The following is a 19,191-nucleotide window of genomic DNA, read 5'->3' as shown; positions in this document are numbered from 1 at the left end:
GTATGCTTATAGGTATGTATGTACGTACAAATATATACATGGGTAGAGGCCTCTATACATAGAACATAAAGAATATCGTTCAGTTATATTTCTAGAGGCCTCTACATGCACAAATATTATTTGCATATATAAGTACTTATACATACATATAACATAATGGCCTATACCTACATATCCAAAATCAAGCATACCTGAAATTTTCCTAATTAGAATTGTATATATTATTTTGAGAGATCTCCACACAAATGCTAGAATCCAATATGCCACATTTTTAAAAGATATATATTTAACAGCACTATCACTGTGATCTATCAGCATCATCAGCTTGCTGTATCAAAGCATCAAGGCCATCAATAAGCCATTTTTCTTTTTGCTCTTTCTTTCATTTTTGGACCTGACATCATCACTCTACCTGGAACAATGCTAGTGCAGCTGGGCTGCTTTGGAAAGCAGCATTAGCTTGAAATGTGCAGCAGCGTGATGAGCTCAAGATGGATAAACAGAAAAGAGCATTGATCTGGACAGCAGCTTTGAGAGATCCAAAATTCTGTCCTTCCAATGTCATTGTTAGCAAAATGTAGCTGAGAGTTCACTGGTTTGTTTCCTTCTGTTTCACCATAAGCACACATTCATCAATTCTCAGCCCTATGCATTTGGGAAATTGGCTAAACTTCAGCTACTCTTCACACCTATTATTGTGGTCAAGCAGGAACAAAGAGCAATTTTCCAAACACTACCTGTGGCAGGGCTTCCTCTTGGAAATCTATTCTCCTCCAGAAAAGTAAGTCACTGCAAGGTTTCTCTAATGCAATTAGATCAGGATAATTCAGCTCAGTACTGAAATCTGGGCCACCATCTTTAATGATAACACATTGAAATTTCTTTTTTTTCTTTTCTTTTTTTTTTTGGTGGTACAGTATTAAAGCCCCCAGGGTGCCACATATTCCATTTTGGTTACACGAGCATTGTTAAATAAGCAAATCAGTTACCTGTAAGCAAAAGAAATGGGTTGTGTACATGCAATGCATTAGCACCTTTGCTTTAGGAATAAGTAGCTCTTTCTGCCATGGATTTGTTTTATATTAGACAATTAGTTATACTGAAGATTATATATATATATATATATATATATATATATATATATATATAATGTTATTATGAAAATACATTATGTCGGCAAATATAAATGACTTCAGATTTGTTTTAAGCCAGTGCACAAAATTTCTATCTTGTTTTAGGGAGAATAAAGATGATAAAAGCATGATCTTACCCTGCACCGTGCAGTCCATGGCCCATAAATATGTATTGCAATGTACAAAGAAACAGAGACTGGGCACAGAGTACCTTGTAAATGTCTAATTTGAAGATTACAGGGAGGAGAACTATTGAAGTGGGGGAAGCTACATCAGTTCTGAAATAAATTTCCATAATTTTGTTGCTAAAGTAGCTGAGGGAAGCAGTTTAAATGTGCTAGAGCTAAAGTTTAAAGAACTCCTTCCATTTCACTCACAAAGCTACATTACCTATTCAAAAGGTGCACAGAGTGCTATCCATGGAGAGCAGTGTAGGAGAACTGGTCCAGGGCTCAGCCTTAAAGTGCTCCCAATTTAGGAAGGAGTGGCATATGCATTGAGAAGCTCAGGCTAGAAGCATTTTACCTGCAAAGTCAGCTTGTTAGTAGATTTGTGCTTTCATTAAGGAATCTGGTATCAAAACAGCCTCCCAAACATTTACTAATCATCAGATCCCCCTGTTGGGAAGCTTAACCAATTCATGTTTGTCCAGCACTTTGACATCCTTTGATGAAAGGTGCTGTAGAATTGCAAAGCAGTATTCTTCCTGGGTGTGATCTTGCACCAATTAAGTCAGTGGAAGCAGGAGGCGGCTCATTATTAAGAACAACAATGAAATCTAGACAACCCCCATCACACACAATCAGGATAGACAAGTGAAGTCTATTAGGAAAACTCAGATGTTCCTTCTTTTGGAATAGCTTATCCTTCAAACCACTTTCTTCTAGGCATGAAGCTCAGTAATGAAGAACACCAGTGAGGGCAGGAACCACTGATGAGCCAGAGGGATTCAAAGCTGAATGCTAGGGGGGATAAAAGCCAACTAAATCTGTGGCCAGTATAACCCTCTGAACTGGAGAACTGGGAGGGGGAGGATCCTGATTCTCTCCCCCAGTAAGCCCCTTCCTCACTGTGGAAGAATAGACTATGTTTTTTGCAAAAAAAAACCCAGGAAAGCAAACAAAAGTTCAATAAAAATAACACAAAGAAAAAAATATGCAAGGACTGAAACACCAACAAGTAGCAATTAATAATGAGGTCAAATAACTGTAGGGGTAATACCTTGCATTTTATCTCTACTCTCCCCCGCCCCCTTTGGGGGGGGGGGGGCAGTAAAATGTCAAATTAGAACCTGATGCTGCAAGGCCTAATAATACATGCGCTTAAACTTATGCCCAGATTAACCTCTTTGAGGCAGAGTCTGTGAAGCACTTTTGGGTATTACATAAATAATAATATCAATAACTATAATAAAGTTTGCTTCATTAAATAACTCAGACAAATGGCAATGTTACAGAATCCTTGTAATTCCACTAACATCTTCAGTTTTACAGAGGACATTTTGTAAAGTGAAAACCAGATATTTCTCCCCAGGTTTTTTGTCTCAAAAATTTCATTAGGGAAGCAGGTACTAAGCAGGTAAAGGGTACTGCTTACCTGGACAGCCTTTCATAAAACATGTTCATAAATAAAAGAATCAAAAGACAGAGAAAGATGTCAGACTGGTGTGGTAATAATGTGTGCATGGGTGGGGACGGGGGTGTTGTGCTTAAGAGTACAGAATGTGAAACTTGTTTTATGAGTGTGGTAACTGAAGAATGTCACAGAGCTCAACTTGTTTACAAAAAAGACAACCATGGGAGCAGTTAAAATTATTTTACTAATTTAGAGCCTACAGAACACAGATGACAATGCTGATGATGTAAATCTGCAGAAGAATGTCACATAAATAGGAGCAAGAAGGTAAGATTTGATTTGGGAAGGAATGAATTGAAATGCAATAGAAATGCAGTATTCTCCCTTAATTCCATTTTAGATATAATGGATATAGGTATCCAACTTGCCCTGTGACTTTTGGCTACCAACTATCTATTTTGGTCAACATGGTAAAACTCTTATATGCAGAAACAGGGATGGTACTACACCGAGCACTGAACACATGCTGAAATAGATACCATTGAATTTATAGCATGTGTGTGCCCTATTCCCCCTTTCTAACATGTTATCTATCACCAAATGAATTAGTACTCTAACATATCTTTCTTAGGGAAATAAATATATATATATCAGTTCCCTTAGCATTGCATACATAAGAACAGCCCAAATGATATTCAAAGAGGAAAATAAGATATTGGAGTTACATTCAGCTTTATTCTTGAACAAATTAACAGCTTGAAGCTAAATATAGACTATGGCTTCCAATAAGACAAGATTTACATTTAGGAAATGGCAACACAGTTCTTCAGCAGCTGCATCTACTCACTTGGCACTATATGTTACCACTGTTGGCTCTGTGGCACATGGCTCCCTTCAACCTTACCCCTTTCATCAGCTTCTGCTCAGGAACTGTGTCTACAGAAATGGCCGGGTAAGCATGGAAGATGAAGGACTCAGGTGGCATTTTGGTTTGCATTTCCCCAGCAGAGACACCTGGGTCCTTCATTTGCCAGGCTCTCTGTCCGCTTCCCCCATGAATGACCAGTGAGCGAGCTTGGCAGAGACAAGACCCTGGTGCACTTTGGTTTGTTCTGCTGCAGTAGAAGCACCTGCATCCATAGTTGACCTTTTCTGGCTCTGCTATAGGCTATTTAACACAAAAATATGTTAGAAAATTATATAAAAGATCATACCCAGAAAAGGGAAAAAATTCTGAATGAAGGCTGAAAATCTCTCCTTACCTCACCCCCAATGGGCCAAACTTTACTCTCACACCAGTTTAAATCTGAAGTAACTTCCATGACTTTGGTGGAGTTACTTTGGATTTTATACCAACGTAACTGACAGATGAATTTGTCGAACTGTGTGTAGTCATTGCAGAGTATAATCCTCTAGAAGGAGTCTCTGAAGCACTGCAGCACCTATAATCTTACCTTTATGTTTTAACATGTAAGGTTGTGTGGATGATAAGCCAGCTTTACAGCCCCTTTGAACTAAAAGAGCAGAGCCAGAGAGCTTTAGAAGGAGGCCAGGATCTGGCCAAAGGAGTTCCCATAGTTCCGATATGTATTCCGGTATTTTGACTATCTGGACCAAATTTTTTGAGGTTCGTCCATCTGAACTAGGTGTGGTGGAAGAAAAATCCAGTTCATCCTTAAATCTACATACATTATTCAGAGAGGAGATTCACACGGTGTCAGATTGGTACACAAGTAAGTTTTTCATTGTGAAGGGTGGAAATCACATAACAACTATGCAACACAGATAATACATAAAAAGGTAACAATCCTTAATCTTGCCGTCACTTTAAATTTAAAAATCAAAACAAAAATATTACTTCAAAAGTAATTTGATGTCTTACAGTGTTATACATATTACATTCAAATTTGTGAATATTTCATACAGTATTTGATTAAACTACAGTAGGCATGTTAAAACTCAAGTGTGCCTTTAAGTACCGGGTCTGTATTTGGGGCAGTGAAGAGTTGAGTCCCCATGCAACCACAATCTGGTTCGTGATATTTATTATCTACCTTAAAGAAACACTACAGGCAATATATATGAAGTTAAAGACTTGAAAATTAACAAGTACATTCTGACTTAAAGCTCAGAATGTAATAACTTCAACAACAGCCATTGAGCCACATTTACAAATTAGAGATGTCACTTGAAAACATGCCCATTACTGCTACCATTCTGCTTTATCAGAGCTCTTATTAACACTGCTTTGAAGAAAGAATGGGGCATACTCTAAAGTGACTAGTCTAAAGTGCCTCACCATTTCAAATTAAAGCATTATTTTGAAGGTTGTGCTGTGCTCTCTAGTCTCATCTGTCTCAATAAATTTATCAAGATACTCCCACAATGCAAAGCTTACTCACAGAGGAAAAAATGAGATCTTAGCAAGATATAACCCGGATAGAAGCCTGATTTGGACACACCATTAGAAATCCCCCAGATTTGGATTAGAAGGGTCAATCCACAGGTAAAGGCATATGGAACTTTTAAGCTCTCTCTCTCTCTCTCAGCCTCAGCTCTGGCTTGGTCTAAATGTCATTTCCACTCTTCTAATGTAGGATTTCCAAAAGCTCTCAGTGTTGGCCTAACTCGGCTCCATTGCTGATTGCAACGGGAGCACAGTTAGGCCAATGCTGGGTGCTTTTTTTAAAATCCCACCTGTATTGCTTGTTTTAGCAAGAGAAGAAGATTGAATAGGCTTGGAAACTGAACTCCTACATCACCTTTAGGGCTAGACTGCGTAGGCGAGAGTTAACACATATTAGTGGGTAGTATGGGCAACACTGAACTACCGCTGCCCATCCATAAACACAGGCACCATTTGAATCTGTCATTGTGACCGTCTCCTCAGGACACTCAGAGTTGTGATTACCCCTCTGCCTCAGCAAGGGAGAGCTTCACTGGGGCATGAACTGTGTGTCACCTCACTACCACACCAGTCTGTCCTCCTCACCAGCAAACCTTAAGACTGATCGTCTTAACCCTGCCGTGCAGGTAGCAGCCAGTCTGAACCCTAGTCCCCAAAGTGTCTCCCTGCAGTGTCCACTCCCTTTCACTGGACATTCACAGAAATTGTTACATTCATTGCCTCCAAAGAGACAGAGCATGCATCAGCCAGCTAGGTTAGCTGAGGACTCACTCTACTTCAATACAACACCACCAAGATAGTTTATAGTAAAACGAAGACTAAGTTTACTAAAAAAGAACAGAGATTTATGTGATACTAAGCAGGATAAAAAGAGACAGGCATGGTTACAAACAAAACCAAAATAACACACTATCTAGTGCCTAAAAAGTATTCTAGCAAGGTATGTCTTTGCATAAACAGCTTTCCCACTTACAGCATACCCAGCCCTTCCTGGTAGGATTCAACTTTCACAGAATCAGAGGGTGCTGCTCCCTTCATTCCTTAAGTGATGGATAACTAAGGGGTTCTCTCCCCTTCTTTTTATAGTCCAGTAAATGTTTGAAATGTATTCTTTTGAAGCATATCCCCAGATAAAGTTTTTCTACCCTGCTCCTTGTGCTCCAGGAAGCTGGCCCCAGGCTGTTTTCTCATCCTCCTGATAACTGGTGCTTACCTCAGATGCAAATGCATTTCCATTGTCTCCGCCTTACAAAGCTGGACCCAGGCAGACTGGCAAATCCACATTCCTTTGTCTAGGACAAATTTGTTTATCAGGTTTCTCCACAAGGTATATTATGATCATATTTCCAACATACATACACAACTCTTTGTACATCATCTGCACATACATCACACAATGTTATTCATGACCAGCATGTCACCAGCTTTCATGAAAGCTCTTACTCAATACACTTTTTATAGTACAATAATATTGTATACAATCAGTTGATTCAATAGCTTATTCTTTGGTGTTCAGATTCCCTGTTCTCTCCAGTGCTATCTGGACCCCAATTGCCACAGTCACCTTTCACCAACTTTATACTGAACTAATAAAACAAGGGGGGGGGGAGCAAGAAAAAAATTGGGGTCAGCTTTTCATGTATTTATTAAAAACTTGTGTTTCTGGGGCTGGGAACTTATTTGGATATCTGGTAAAATAGTTACTGCAGTTCCAAAGGGCACAAAATTGTACTGCCATGAAGGTTATACTCTCTGTTACAATTATTTTTCTCCTTTGTAGAGCATGGTGACTGTTTCTCAGGCTACTGCTCCTACACTTAGAATGGGGAGGGATAGCTCAGTGGTTTGAGCATTAGCCTATTAAACCCACGGTTGTGAGTTCAATCCTTGAGGGGGCCACTTAGGGATCTGGGGCAAAAATCTGTCTGGGGATTAGTCCTGCTTTGAGCAGGGGGTTGGACTAGATGAGGTCCCTTCTAACCTTGATATTTTGGGGGGCAGGATAGCTCAGTGGTTTGAGCATTGGCCTGCTAAACCCAGGGTTGTCCATTCCATCATTGAGGGGGCCACTTAGGGATCTGGGGCAAAAATCAGTACTTGGTCCTGCTAGTGAAGGCAGGGGGCTGGACTCAATGACCTTTCAGGGTCCCTTCCAGTTCTATGAGATAGGTATATCTCCATATATTATTATTATATTTTATATTTATAATAGGACTGGAAAAAACACTTGACAATGCAATGCACAGTGGTGAAGAACCATACTGAGCTCTGAGTAAATTAATTTTTTTCCCATCCCCAAATTTTAATTCTATGGCTAATAACAAACATATTTTAATAAAGATATTATTCCTCAATATTGTGTGAATACTGACTTTTAAAAAGCACAGGCAATTGGCTCAGTCTTAGAACGTGTTCTCTCCCAGTGTATCTCAGAGAAGAACGGTGGTGGAGAATGGATAAAGGTGTTCTTTATTGACTACCAGCCAAGAAAGACACTTCTGAGTGACCCTTGATTCTTCTCTTTATTTCATGAGAGAACAATATCTCAACAGAAACACTAATACCTTGATTGAAAGCCCATTAGACCTAGTTGCACAAAGTCATCAATGTAACAAACAAGATGAATCATGCTTCCAAGGACTTCAGTGGGCTCAGCAGCAGTCCCAGTGTACATAGATGTAGGAGGAGTCACAACAAATTGTTTCTTCAATTCTATTTTACTGAGGAAAAAAATTCCACAAACAACTGGCCTTCTTTTAAATCTTATATCTCTTTGATATCAGTTTAATGTCATTAAGTTCAATGGAATCACTCCTGATTTAGATGAGTGCAAGTTAGATCAGAATTGGATACCTAATGTTGGGGTTTGTTTGTTTATTTTTAAAACTCTAAGGTGGAAAAAATCAAGGGAAAATGTACAGTTTGCAAAGGAAACATGATTGTCTAGTTTAAAGGTTGATTTTAAAATCAAATATAAATATAATCTTAGACAGTCTATTCAGCTAGATGTATCTTCCAGGATTCTTTACTTCAACAATCAATTTCAGCCTCTGCTTTCTTTTAGGGGTTTCAGTAGCCAGATACTACTGGAATGGATGGTGTATTAGAACAACAGAGGGAGGTTAAAAAAAACAGATTAGATGAAATAGAGTGGAGGGAGAGAAAGCACAATTCCTTGCCACTGAAGCTAATAGAAATCTTGTAATTGACTTCAGTGGGAGCAGGACTGGTCCCAGATGGAACAGGGAAAAAAAGTATTGTATAGGGATTCTTCCCCAATGAGTGACAAGAATCAAACTGAAGCTTAATGGATAATCACATTTCTCATTTATATCTGGGGAACTTATCCTCAGCTATGACAGTATTTGCACCAAAAGAGAAAGAAGCTTATGGGGTGCCAGTGAAAGGGTTAACAGAGAGCAGCATTTATACATTTCAGTCCATCTGCAAATCCCACAAGCCATGCAAAGAACTACTGTGCAGCCCAAAAAGTGGATTCTCCAGAGGGCAGTAAGACCTATATTACCTTTGGAGAAATGATGGCAGTTAATAAACTACTCAGTTTCTATTGTGGAGAATCTGGACTTGAGATGATTGATGAGACCATTAAAGCTTTGCTACCTGCTCCCTTTCCACATGTTTGTTTCAGATATGATCCCATATATACTAATACTAAAGACAGGAAGCAAATATTCATTTTCAGTAGATACATTGACCCAGAAAAAAAATATCACAGTCTTTTCTAGGTCTCACAGCCCATTGGATCAATCCAGTTTCAGAAGAAATTGAGTGGCTCTGCATTCTGCAAACAACACGCACGTATTAAGAACCATACTAGATGCTTTTTGGAGAAGCCTCAAAAACTGAACCATTTTTTGCATGGAAAGGTTCCTGTTTTGGAAAGAAGCCACCATAATTTTCAAAACTTTGCAGATACATGCCAACAAATATCAGCCTTGGCACTAAGGCATGCCATTTTTAAATGAGACATGTTGCAGTGCAAACAAACAAAAAAAGAGGAACCATTTAATTTGATAAAAAATTAAAATCTTGAAGCCATGAAATGGCCCAGAAGCAAATGACATTTTTTCATATGCCATGAAAAAAATATTCCTAAATTTTGCATAATCCTGCTGTTCATAACTCTAGCATTACAAATGCAAAATAGAAAATTAGAGGTACATGTAAATCAGTTTTTAACACTATCAGCATTCCATATTATACAAAGTCCACTATGTCATTCACAAGTCAAAGTAGTATTCCTTTACAGACAAGTTTTAACTGTGCTGCTCAGGTGATGGTGTTTGACATGTGATGCTATTTACTTCCCAAAACAATGCAGACAGGACTTTCTTTCTGACAGGGATTCTGCCCATAATAGATTTCCAGTACAAGGAACTGGTTCATCTCTTTCTGATCCTCCTGTGGACAGATCTTTCACACAGAAGTGGGGAGATCAGCTGCTTCTGCAGTATGCTAGCCTCATCCTGATCCTGGCAGGTCCCTCTTCATGGGTCCAAGTTCTGCATTGGGGTTGGGAGAGGAAACTCGATGGACTGCTGGAGAGGAGTAGACAGGTTGCGGATTTGTGGCCCTGTAGCCCCATTGTGGATTCTGTTGGCTGCTGTGACCTCAGTGGAGCTGTGCCGTCAGAGAGCTGGGGCATGCAGATGCCAGGAGTCAGCTGGTGTGGAGACGTAGGACTTATGTGCCCTGGCCTCCCATGGATCCACAACGATCTTCTGGATTTGGGCAAGCATCACACTCTTTCCCCCAACAGCGTGAGGGGTGGGAGGAAGAGAGAATCCTTGTGGAGAATTCTCCCTCATTAGCTCCTCTGCCTGGTGCTAGCATGGCAGGTGACTAATCATTTAAGTAAGTACTGATGGATTGGGTTTTGGAATATATAGTCTCAAAATGCTCTGTCATTTCATCATCAAAACATTCCTAAATACATTCAATAAAGCAAACCCCAGTATTCCATTTGCCAAAAAATTAATCCACAATAATCAAGTAATCCACAGAAAGGAGAGCACAAACATTTTAATGGTGTTTTATCATCTATATTGTGGTTGTGCCCATAATGGATTGAGGGTTTTCAAGTGTATAGAAAGAGATGAATCCCACCCCAAAGAGCTTACAATCTAAAAAGACAAAACACAAATGAAAAATGAGGGGAAAAGAGACTAGAGAGAAATGGTGCAGTGACAGTGATGATTAGATGCAAATTTCCCCCCATTTTAAATATATGTTTTATTCATATTATAAAAATTGGGGGATTTGGGAGAATGTATGTGAGAGTGTTAGAATGGGGGACAGAAAGGGACTATGGGACCAAAAGGAAGGAGTAAGTGAAGGAAGAGGGAAAACTGTATGGGAGGGAGAAATGGAAATGCAAGGAAGTGAGGTGAGTGAGAAGGGCAATGGTCAGTGAGAGTGAGGATGGGCAGCTGCAGTAATAAGAGAGGAAGCCAAGGGGAGGGGGGGACAACAACCAATGACAATACAGCAAATGAGAAAAAGATATACAGAGCCCAACTTTCAGAGCTGTTTGATTTCATGTGACTGTGAAGACCTCCTGGCTGCTATTGTTTTCCCCCAGCTAGATAGGGAGTGGAAATCTGCTGATCCTGATAAATAGAAGAGGACCCTTCTAGATCCAGTGGGAGGGGACAGATTGACATTCTCTTCCCCTTGTAACATTAGCTGTAGTTGGTGCTGGTGGATGTGGGGAAAGTGCCCTGGAATTTGAAGATTTTTTCAAGCTCTTCCCAGCTGCTGCTCTTGTTTCCCATGTGGCAATCCAATCTATTTTGTTACTAGTCATGATTGAGATGTAACTAGAAGTTTAGATGTACAAAACTACTTTGGGACTTCTTTGAGAGCCTGCAGGCAGTTAAGTGCCAAGCTATGTCAGATGATCATTCAATGTGAATAATCTGAAAGGCCGTTGTGAAATAGGGATGGACGAGGGTAAACATTCAAAACAATCAAGCTGTCTGCTGGACTTGATCCTCCACTAGAAAGAAGTTGGCTCTTTGAATTTTCTGAATAATAGCAGCTCTTATCTCCCGACTGTCTAAATCAATTGTTTCTTCATGAACTGGGTATAAAAGACAGGATAATGTTCCACTTCCAGCGCTAACTTATCTAACAATATGAACTTTCAGAAACAGCAAGTAGCTAAAGAGAAAATACCAAAATAACTCTCATTGTGTGAAAACAGAGGGTTCATTATCACCTCTAAATGGCAATTCCTGTGTTGACTGTAGCTCTATGTCAAGGACAATTTGTTTTAAACCTGCTTCTCTTTGCCAGCAGAGAAATTGCAATGAAGACTTGCCTTAGCTTGGTAACAATCAAAATCCTGTTTGCCTTTGTCCAGCCAATCCAGCAGCAGATGTTAATGTCCTGTTGACCACCTTGAGAAAAGAAAAAGAGTATCCACAAACTAACAAAAACCCTTTCAGCAAAACTAGACCCAGCAACCACTCCAGAGCCAACTCTCTCTTTGCCGATGTCTCCCAAGAATTTCCAGAGACAGATGAAGAGTTACATTCTATCCCATCAGCCATTCTTTCTGATATGTCAACTATACTTCCCTCGGAATTTTGAAGTATGTTAGAGCTTCATTAGAGTGAATATATATATTATCCTACTTAGCCGGATTATTAGTGTAATTAGCATTGCTGCTGTGCTGCTTTAGCTGTCGCTAGGCATTGGTGTCAGAACGGAAGTCTGGGAATTCGCTTCACATTGTGATGTGTGCTGACACTAGATGAACTAACACTTAAAGTTCTTAATCCTCACTACAGGAAAAGTTTCTGAGTGCAGTCTTGGCACCCAGCTGATTATTTAACGTTGCTGGAAGTTGACAGTTTATGCATATACCTTATGAGACAAAGCCAATTTCATCAAATTCCTCTAACATAAAAATCCTCCCCACCACCTGCCACTTTCTTCATTCTGTTTAAACTGTGTTAATTTAGGGCTAAATCCTAAATCAGGATTGACTTCCATAGTAGTTTTGCCTGAGCATGGACTGAGCACTACAGTATTTGGCACGTGGTACTTATCATGAGCGGTGCAACAAGCAAATATGACTTTAACAGAGCTACATTATGAGGGAGGTATCTTATCATTACAGCAAAAAAGTAAATTCAGATTCTACCATCACTACTAAGCCAATATGTTCCTTTGTCCTATATTACTAATAACAATGTATGTTGAACTCAGTGAGATTAGTTCACATGAGTAAGGAATGCAGGACTGAATCCATGGCTAGTACTTAGTATGTGCACTCAAATTTTACTCATTTAATTCAGTAACTTGAACAAAAATATCTTATTTATATTTGCCTTACTTTGGGTCTGCTTGTGTTTATAAACTGGCTGATAATTATTGTAATGGCCCCTGATAGCACCACTCTAATTATAGTTATATAAGCAGTTTCATTAAACCATCTAGTTTGAGGGCTGTAGCAAGCAAATAATTTTTAAAAGTTCTCTTCAGGCTGACACTAGAATAGAACAGCCGGTTTTCAACGTGATGCATGGGGGCCTTAAGGGCATAACTCAGAGAAGTGGGAAGGGATATTGCATGGATAAATTCCTGCCTATAAAGAAAGGAGGTTATCCTAAAGCATTCACCACAAAGCAATTTTTGTTTAGTAAATATCCCAAGAAACCCTTTTTGTGAGTTGGGTGAGGATTTAAAACAAAATGAATTTAAGATTGTTTTCAGATCACATTTTGCTTTAAGATAACATACAAAACCATTTTGTCATAGGGCAAGCCTCCCTCCCCCACCCGACCCCATCAGTGCCTTCTCCTGGCCAGCCACAGCATGACAGGCACTATATATGCATCCTGCCTCGGTTTCTCTCCTCTGAGTCCCCAGAAATAGTCAAACCATGTTCAAGTGTGTGTATACACACACACACACATATACACACACACACAGTATAGCCCTTGTAGTGTTCGTTATAAAAATCCTGTGCACATAAATCATAACAATAGTCCCACAACTATAATCCAGAACTCCCCTCGCATAATCCTGACAGTACATGAAACGTATTGCCTCAGCATCTTTCACCATACCCTGGATTTCCAGCATGGTCCCAATGTTCCTCACTGGACCCCAGCTCTCCAGCACGATCCTCTCCTGTCCTTATACTAGGACAATCACCCCAGCCCTTTCTACCTAGAATGCAACCCTGCTCTTCCCAGCAGGAACCCCCACAGCTTCTCTGATGGGGAGCCTCCTTCATTCCCCCTGGACCTCTCACAGTTCTTCTGGGTCTGTCTCTCCGGCCCCAGAGATGTCAGAGGGCAAATTTTCCCACTGCTCCTCTGCCTTCAGCTCTCTCCCACCCTGGGCTCTGGCTCTCCAGTTCATAGCCAGAAGGCAACTCCCTCTGCTGCTCCTCCTGCCTTCAGCCCTCTCTGACCCTGGCTCTCTGGTTTGGGGACACTAACCAGCAAACCCCACTTGCTACTCTCCTGCCTTCAGCCTTCTCCCAGGTCCCAAGCATACAGTCTTCCTCTAGCCAATTCCTCCCTTTTCCCACAGATGGCCTGTAGAGAGCTTTCTACTCTCCACAACTTTCCTGAGATCTCCTCCAGTTTCCTGACTGACTTTTCCTGACTGACTCTCACCATAGCTCTTTCTCACTAGTCTCTCCCTGACCTCCAGATGATATCCCACCCTCTTAACTTTCCAAATGGTAGGACCTGTTCTGACACAGGGGATATGGACCTGCTTTGGGGCAAGCCAACTTGTGACATGTTTCAAATCATCTTTTGAAATGAATTAATCTCTCATGTAAATTGAACACTTTTGTTTCCTTTAAAAAACCCTAATGGCTGAGCTACTGAACTTCAGAGAACAGCTAGAGTGTATATGCATCACGCAATTTTCCCCACATGGTATGAAAAGGGTCTTTACAAGATTATTGGATATTATAATACTGTAATTACATATATTTACCTTAATTATGTACTTAGGCATAATTATACTATACATGACATTTGACTAAATATTACTTTGAAAAAATCTAAGGAAATTCACTATAAAACTAGCATAAGAAAGATGGTAAGGTCCTCAGAAAGACACACAAAAGAAGGAATTTCAAAAGAATAACCTCCATTCCTCAGACACAATGAGGGTGCCATCATAATGGCATCCTTCTGTGCCTCATTGTGTCCCAGTATTGTTTAAATCCTTACTTGTGAATGTCTTACTTTTGTGAATCTCTCTCTGACCATCTCAATACTGATGTGGTTTAGGTTTTCTGAATTAATTTAACTGGAATTACTAATGCCACAGTACTAGAGTCTTTATATTTTAGTTAACTACAGTATCACTCCAGTATTTCTGATAAAAGCTGAATTGCCTACTTGTTACTGAACTTCATAAAGTCTCTTTATATATTTATATTTTAAGTGACTAGTGCTGGTGAAAGATGGCAGACTGATACCAATGAACGCTGAATTCCTCTGCTTAGCCATACAGACAAGAACAGCTTTGGCAACATCAGGGTAAAGCTCCCCATGCTACCACACCAAAGTCCCTTAACACTGACCTGGAGGGACGATCTTCTACAGGTGAGATGGTAGTTCACTCTTCTTGCCTGGCCAATCCTTGGCCTCTCTTAAGGAAATAGAATTATAGGAGCACAGGAAGTGCCATAGCAGTTTAGACCAGTGGTCCATTTAATCTGGTATCTCTACCAGTGATGAGTACCGTATACTTCAGAGAAAGGTGCAAGAAACTCTGTAATAAACAATTATGTAATAACCAGTCTATAGGGGAAGTTTCTTCTTAAATCCAGGCACTTAATAGATGGCTCATGCCCTTAAGCATGGCTTTTTTTTTTTACCATTTATACATGTTTTGTCTTCTATCATAGAATTATGGAAGTTCTCATTATTCATATTAATGCCAAATCCTTTTTATGAATTCTGTTGAATGTCCACTTCAGTGATACTCTGTGGCAATGAGTTCCACAGATTAAACATTGTTTAATTTTTTTTATCACTTCCTCTCTAAACTAAACAAAGCTTTAAATATCTAATTATATGGAAGTCTCTTGGTGTTCCTGATAATTTTTATCACCCATTTCTGAACCACTTTTGTTCCTGCAATATTTTTAAGATGGATTGACCAGAACGGATCACAGTATTCAAGATGATGATGTACCAACAAGTGTGCCAGTGTCATTTATAAAATGGATTTTTATTAACAAAGAACTGAGTTGAGGCCATGTAAGTTTATTTTTTTTTAATCTTATGTAAAAGTTTAATCTAAAACTAGCTCAGATATTTGTAGGTTTGATACCAAACAATTCTTTGCAATTTCAGTAGAATTTTGTCTTATGTTGTACGCAGGCACCTTATTTTATGAGATAGTTATAAGAGTGTGAATCTGTTGACCTTTCTTGTGAAGTTATTCATTATAATAAAAATATTTTTAATAATGCATTTTCATCTTGCATGGAAGAATGAGGGATGAAATTCTGGAATTCTTTTACTTCAATCTTTGGATGCAGAATTCAAAACTGATTTATATCTGAATGCATGTGTTAAAAATAGCAGCACCAATGTGTCTTTAATCAGTATGTTTAAAGAACCATTTTAATATCAGCTCATCAGATATTTGCAGCAGCAGTTGATAATCAAAATGCTAATCCACAGAGTCCATTCATAATCTAGTTGTGCTCAAAATAAAGAAAAATAATTTGTACATCTGATTTTCAGGTATTCCTTGTATTTATGTTATGCTAAAGAAATAAACGGCTTTTAAATGTCTCTTGTAAAACTAAGTAGCCTCTTCTCCTTGTTTGTATTCTCTTTTCATAAATCCTAAAAACAGATGTATACACCTGTTGTCAGCTGTATTTGTCACTGTACAAGCTGTCTCTTGCCAGTTTTTCGGCATGTTGTTAGACGTGATTTATTGTGTGCTGTCAGTCCTGGAGTTTCTCTACAAAGAAGCAAATCTGACTACTGTTCCTGAATAAAGAAGTCATCGGAGTAGTAATCAGAAGTGTACAGAACTATCTTGATGTTTACTTGATCACTGTTTTATTACTCAATTCTCCATGGCTGGGCACTTTGGATTAAATAAAAAAAATAATAAATAAAAACAACCCACAAACACATACTGTAGTATTTCAACTTGACGGAGAAAGTTATCACACAGTTTATCTATCTATCTATCTATCTATATATATACATACAGTTTATATATATATATACATACACACACACACACCAATATTCTGTATACTGCTAAATAAAGGCTGCACTTTATTGTGTATTTTTAATGCCTTTTATAACAATGGAAGTGAATCTCCTCAGGCTATCAGAATGCGGAACTACTGTGCAATTATCACATCATGCAACTGTTCATAGGATATAATACATCGGTAGTGCATAAATCCTGAGATTATATTCATTGTCACTTCATAAATCCAGATCACGCAAAATAAAACAACATAGTCTAGTTGTCCATCACACATTCACAGTGAACAGTTGTGTTCCTTTTACACACACACCCTCTAGCAAAACCAAAATAACTATAGGAATACCGATACCAATTCATACAAGATCAATAGCTTACCCCAAGAAAGGAATGTTGTGAACACGTACAAAATCTATTTCCTGAAAATCTTCAGTCCCCAGCCCTTGGGTATATCCACTGATAAACAATGCTGTGCACTATACATGTTCCCTATGATATTGCTATATCTTAAGTATCTAACAAAGCAAACCCACTTCAATAGTTCAAAATACTTTTCAAAACTTTGTTATGTAAAATGGTCATATACCACAATTTACATCAACACAAAGCAAATCAGTACGTATTTATGTTTATAAACACAATAGCATTGTACTTGCATACAGTACATAGTTTTCTGAACCCTTGTAAATACAGAATTCACTGCTATGTTGTCAGAAACATATGGGCCTGCAGATGACTAGGTCAGAATGATGCAAAGAGCAATACAGATATCACTCATGTCTCCAAGTGCTCACGGTTATACTGTGAGGAAGTTTCTGCATTTTAAAATTGGCAAAAGCTGTTTTACCCAATTACTTAATCTTTCACGGCTGCTATCTTTTTCCACTTTCCTCTTGGAATTCACTCCAGGGCTCCTTCAAAGCTAAACATCCCTGTCTCCCTTTTTTATATAGAGTCTTCCAAGCTTCACTCCAATAACCCACAGATGTCAAGGGACAAGACAAAGGCAATGGTACATGATCCAGTGTCACTTATTCTCACCATATTGCTTCACTCATTCACATCGCATAGCCTCACCATCTGCACAAAATGTTAGGCTCACTTTCAATTTGAAATCCATTAATACAGAAAAACGAGAGACAGAGTGACTTACTGAATAAGTACTGATCCATGCACTCACACATATTACAGGTGGAGCTGGTAGCACCACCTATTGTTAGCATTGCCTATGCTGTTTTGCCCAGGTTAAAAAGGGAAGAGTTTGAAGAAAGTGATGGGCAAAGTTGGAAGCTAGTTCTTATTTTGGCTGACCTGGTTTCGCTAACCCTATCGTTTATGACATATTAAATATGGGGGCCTGATATATTTGGACCAAAGGACTAGTCTTATCAAAGTTGTTATAATCACATTAACATGATTGTTGACATTCAACTTAGAGGTCAATAATATTCTCTGTTAACTATAGGAAACAATTCATGTCCCCTTAGCGCTCTCTCATTACAAACCAGAGAAATGTGTATGCATATATGTATGTATTTACCTTCCAGTACAAATCTCTGACACAGCATCTGCTTTCAAGGTTAACTACTTTCCTGCTGTATCCATTGCCAAGACAAGAAAGAAATGGCAAAATCATTAATTCAGTGTCTATCCATTGCCCTGCCCTTGGGAGGTTATACTGGCACAACAGAGGACACTTCTTGAATGATCCAAAAATGCCAGTTTTCTAAAAGGAAGTGTCTGGATTTGAATGGCTATATGTTGATCACTCATAGGCCTCACACAGATTCCACTTGCTGGATGGACATACATCCCAGCGTACTCGAGGAGGCATCATACATATTTCAGAGCTCAGGGGATGAAATCAGTGGGAATTTTGCCATTGACTACAGCGGAGCCAGGATTTCACCCAAAGAATTACAAGCCTAAAGTGATGAAGTGCAAAGGGTTGGTTCAAATTAAGAAGAACTTGGTCTGCTCATTTGAGTCTCCCAATCCTACACCCTAACCACTAGAAGAGACTCTCAAGAGTTAGGGCTTGTCTTCACTACAGGGGTAAGTCAACCTATGTTACGCTACTCCAGTTACATGAATAGCATAGCTAGAGTTGATGTAGCTTAGGTCGACTTACCCTGGTGTCTTCACTGCGCTCTATCAATGGGAGACACTCTCCGGTCGACTTCCCTTATTCTTCTTGGAGAGCTGGAGTACTGGGATCAACCGGAGAGCGCTCTGCTGTCGATTTAGCAGGTGTTCACTAGACCTGCTAAATCGATCCCTGCTGCATTGATTGTAGCAGCATCGATCTCCCTGTAGTGAAGAAAAGTCCTAAGTTGTAAATTACACCATCTGGTTTTGTGCAGCTTCACTGTTGGTAGTGCCCAATAGGTCTATACCAGGGGCGGGCAAACTTTTTGGCCTGAGGGCCACATCGGGTTTCCAAAATTGTATGGAGGGCCAGTTAGCGGAGGCTGTGCCTCCCCAAACAGCCAGACATGGCCCGGCCCCTATCCAACCCCTCCTGCTTCTCGCCCCCTAATGGCCCCCCTGGGACTCCTGCCCCATCCAACCCCCCCCGTTCCCTGTCCCCTGACGGTCCCCGGAACCCCTGCCCCTGACTGCCCCCCACCGCCCCATCCAACCCCTCCTCTCATTCCTGACTGCCCCCCACCCAGGACCCCTGCCCCCATTCAACCCCCGTTCCCTGCTTTCTGACCACCCCGACCACTACCCACACCCCTGCCCCCTGACCACCACCCTGAACTCTCCTGCCCTCTATCAACCCCCCCTGCTCCCTGCCCCCTTACCGCGCTGCCTGGAGCACCGGTGGCT

Source organism: Emys orbicularis, chromosome 6 (assembly GCF_028017835.1).
Source record: "Emys orbicularis isolate rEmyOrb1 chromosome 6, rEmyOrb1.hap1, whole genome shotgun sequence".
Classification (NCBI taxonomy): Eukaryota; Metazoa; Chordata; order Testudines; family Emydidae; genus Emys; species Emys orbicularis.
Note: the sequence above shows the minus strand (reverse complement) of the source record.